This window comes from Theropithecus gelada, chromosome 5, assembly GCF_003255815.1.
Source record: "Theropithecus gelada isolate Dixy chromosome 5, Tgel_1.0, whole genome shotgun sequence".
Lineage (NCBI taxonomy): Eukaryota > Metazoa > Chordata > Mammalia > Primates > Cercopithecidae > Theropithecus > Theropithecus gelada.
This window is the reverse complement of record NC_037672.1, coordinates 37,469,935-37,474,151: the sequence shown is the minus strand read 5'-3', so window position 1 is coordinate 37,474,151 and position 4,217 is coordinate 37,469,935. Positions and strand designations below refer to the sequence as shown.

General features: G+C 38.1%; 1 long non-coding RNA gene across 1 annotated transcript in view; it reads right to left on the bottom strand.

Moving 5' to 3' along the window:
* Window positions 1-1,672: 1,672 nt before the first annotated feature.
* The window catches only part of LOC112624244, an 8,729-nt gene continuing 6,184 nt past the window's right edge, over window positions 1,673-4,217 (bottom strand). The window contains exons 2-3 of the long non-coding RNA XR_003119380.1: window positions 2,556-2,644; window positions 1,673-2,175 (exon numbers count right to left, since the gene is read on the bottom strand). This is a non-coding gene — a long non-coding RNA (uncharacterized LOC112624244). The remainder of the gene's footprint in view (window positions 2,176-2,555; window positions 2,645-4,217) is intronic.

The window sequence follows — 4,217 nt, the reverse complement described above, 5'->3', positions numbered from 1 at the left end:
AGCTGAGTCTCTAGGGGCAGGCAGGTCCATCACCACTAGATCCTCTCAATCATTACCCCTCCCCATGAGAATTCATTTTATCATCTCCGTAAGGAAACCAACCTGAAACAGCATTTTCCACAGCATATTTCACACCATCATCTGTAAAAATAAAACTCTAAAGTCAAATCATGTGGTCGCCATCTCTTTTATTTTCTTAATTTACATTAGCATATTACAAACATGTCCTTAGTAAAAGAGTTTTACTCTGTGAATCTGACCATGGAATCTTTTTGCCTTTGTTGGTGGTATCATGCTTGTCGTTTCTAGTGCCTGCTTTGGGAAACATCACCCTTACTGCTGAGAGCAGTGGTTAGCCCAGAGGTTAAGTGCCTTGATAGGGCACCACACTGTCTCTTATGAGACATGTGACCTTGGATAAATTACTTAATCTCATGTTCATTTGTAAAATCAGGCTGATCATAGTATATTGCCTTATAAAGATAAAATAAAACAATTAAAGCAAGGTGCTTAAAATGGTAAGCTGGAATATTGTAACCACTCAATAAGTGACTTTTGTTATTATTATTATTTTTCTTATGCCTCTTTGGGCTACTTCCAGTTCTGTAGTCTGCAATGTCTTCAAGGTACTCTTTCTTGGCAATAACAAATATCCCAAAACCCGTCATTCTGTGCAATCATTTTAGAAAACTTCCTCATAATTTTTGATCTTACCTGTGTATATATTAAGGTCCCTCTGCCATATTTTTGCTCACTCTTGCAACCTCAAGAGGTTTTCCTGTACTTCGTTTAGTCACTTCAGTAGTGCACCAATTAAAATAAAATCTCCATGATGGTTAGGGGAAAAATCAGCTTGTATCTCTCCCACAAAACAGATGGGAAAAATGATTCAGAACAAGACAGTCTCTAAAGGTACACATAGTGCCCTTTCTTTTAGGAGAGAGAATGACTTCTTGTTTTGTGCATATGCCAAAGTCTGGGATAAAATTAAGTTACTCCTTGTTTATTTCTATTTTCCTATATTATCTTCAGCTGTCTGATGACTCTGCCCATTCTTAGTGCAGCCTCCTTTCTCCACCTGGAGGTTATAGCCCAAAAGGAATAATCTCTTTTAGAAACAAACCCAAAACAACGAATTATAAAATCTACTTTATTTGTAATTACAAAGTAACACATCAATATATTATCTTACGTGTAATGCTGAAGTCTTCATTGACAATCAGCCCAATCTCAGAGTGCTTATAGTATGTAATTAGCCAGTCACATGTGCACATGTGCACACACACACACCCCCATAACATTGTTTTGTGTTGCTTTTGCATAATTTGCATAGCTTCTTATTTTTCAGTCTATAGTCTTTGTTTAAAAAATATCTTTCATAGTGATTTAAGTGATTCACATGTTAGCCATTATCATTCACAGCTATAACTTAATTAAAACACACCCTAAGTACTAATAGTTAATATCATTAGTACATCTGTGGAAATCTTTTCTGATTCGATTGCCTAGGTTGGTGGTTCTCAGACTTTGCCACATATCAGACTTGTCTGGGAAGCCTTTAAAAATTATGATGCTGGTTGGGCATGGTGGTCATGCCTGTAATCCCAGCACTTTGGGAGGCCAAGGCAGGTGGATTGCCTGAGCTCAGGAGTTCGAGACCAGCCTGGTCAACATGGTGAAACCCCATCTCCACTAAAAATACAAAAAATTAGCTGGGTATGGTGTTGTGCACCTGCATTTCCAGCTAGTCAGGAGGCTGGGGAACGAGAATTGCCCAAACTGGGAGGTAGAAGTTGCAGTGAGCTGAGATTGCGCCACTGCACTCCAGCCTGGGCAACAGGGCAAGACTCTATCTCAAAAAAAAAAAAAAAAAGAAAGAAAAAAAATTATGATGCTGAGGCTTCACCCTGAGCCAATGAAATCAGAATCGTGCGAGGGGGCACATGCAGGCATCAGCAGTTTTACAAAGATGGCCAGGTGATTCCAACATGCAGACAAATTTGAAAACCAGAGGCTTAGGAGGTGTCTGGATCCCATCTCTCCAAATCTGCTTCCTGGAGATTTCTTGTTCAAATCCACTTGTAAAGAGAGGTTTTGAATTTGTCATTCATCCCAGCTCTGCAGGGATGAAACTGCCCAGGCAGATCAGGGGGACCTGCTTTTCATATATGGCCGCTGTCAAGAAGAAAAGCTGGGAAGTACTACTGCAGCTTTTTATTGTAATCTCTTCTGTGATATTTTGGAAATATTATAACAGGTTCCTTTGAGCAGTCAATACAAACCTAGGAACAATTGGAATCCCTGTAGAGGCTTAAAACTTTTAATTTTCTAATTTAAAACTTTATGTTTAAAACTTATTTATCAAAAGAGATTTGTTTTCCAGAACTCTGTGACAAGTCCATAGAACTATCTTGTCAATGCTGTGTTGGTGACCAGGGGTTAAAGTAGCACTGAGGTATGAGATTCCAGGTGTTCAGCTCATATAGGAAATAAAGGGACAATGCTTTAGGACATACGGGAGGTAAAAGAGTGAAGGGTGAAAGCCAAGGGCTTACCTTTAGACAGACTTGTATTCGAATATTGGCTCCACCGTTTTATCTACACCTTGGTCAAATTACTTCATCTCTTAAGGCTGTCGCCTCATCTGTAGTGTGAAACGAGCACAATATTGCCCACCTCATACGTATGTTCTGTTGATTGTTGAAATTTTTATATAAAGCACCTAACAGTTGTTGGCACCTAGTAGGCATTCAGCAAATGCTATCTGATCTTTCCATGTAAAAGATGGAAAATAATCCATTACCCAGCTGTTGGTCATATACACAGACTTCAAATATTGATTTCCCCTTATTTGCATTCCACAACTTTAAGAGAGGTAAAATATCCACAGGACAGGAAATGGATACTTTTTAAGGAGGAACTTAGCAGAGGAGACCACGTAGAGGTGAAACATTTATCCTACCATCAGTCCTCTTTTTGTCTGGTTCTGATATGTACAAATTTTTGTTTGGCACAATTTAGTTAATTAGCACTAGACTTGTATTGCACCTGACCTCAAATCTAAAGACAAATCTAAAGAAATGCTGGGAAATACTACAGTAGATTTTAATTGCAATCTCTTCTCTGATATTTTGGAAATATTGTAACAGGTTCCTTCTGAGATGTTAATAAAACCTTAAGGAACAATTGGGATCACAGTTTATATTCCAGTTACCATGATACATTAATTGTGAGCAATTGGATAAATACCACCAATCGCAGACATTGCTGCTATCTCTTCAGTCCACAAATCCCTACACAAATAATAGATGTGCAATACAACCATGACTAATCATGTGACTTCTTTCAATGTCTGTCGTGTGCATCTGTTATTAAGTTCATACACAGACTGCAAAGACTGTAGTTGTGTTGCTTCCTTGTCTCCTGGTGATAAATCCATGTGATATTTTACATAAATAGAAAATCAAAAGAAGGAATTGGCCAATAAAAATAAAAGTGAAGCAAGTAAACAAAAAGGGAGAATGTTAAAAGTTATTTTTTTCTGTAAAAATTTTTTAATTTTTTAGAGACAGGGTCTCATTCTGTAACCCAGGCTGGAGTACAGTGGTGCCTCACTGTGGCCTCAAACTACGAATTCTTCCACCTCAGTCTTTTGAGTAGCTAGGACTACAGGCTTTCACTTTCTGTGTGTTTTTGGTAGTTGTCGGGGGTGGGGGAGTCTCACTATGTTGCCAAGGCTGGCCTTGAACTCCTGGCCTCAATTGATCCTCCAGCCTCAGCTTCCCCAAAATGCTGAGATTACAGGCATGGGCTACTGTGTCCAGCCCCAGAAGTGATTTCTAATTGAACGTAAATAGAAGAAACACCTGAGTGTGAGAATTTCCAGCTATGAAGCCAGAGAAACTTAATGAAGGTAAAATTATTGACAAAAATGAGGAAAGTGGTTGTGATTAAAAAGATGAATGAAGATGCCCTAGAGAAAATAATACTGGCAAAAAACTTCACATCAAAGGTGTTCTTGGATCTATTTTACAATATTGAAAATGCAAACGAGAAAATGTTGGACACTGATCCAAACTTAGAAAGGAGCATGACAATTTGCCAAAGTGTAGAAAAAATGCTTGCTCTATTATCATAAGTTGTATGACGAGAAGCAAGCATTAACTCACACCACTCATGATGGATTTTTTTTTTTTTTTTTTTTTTTTTTTTTTTTT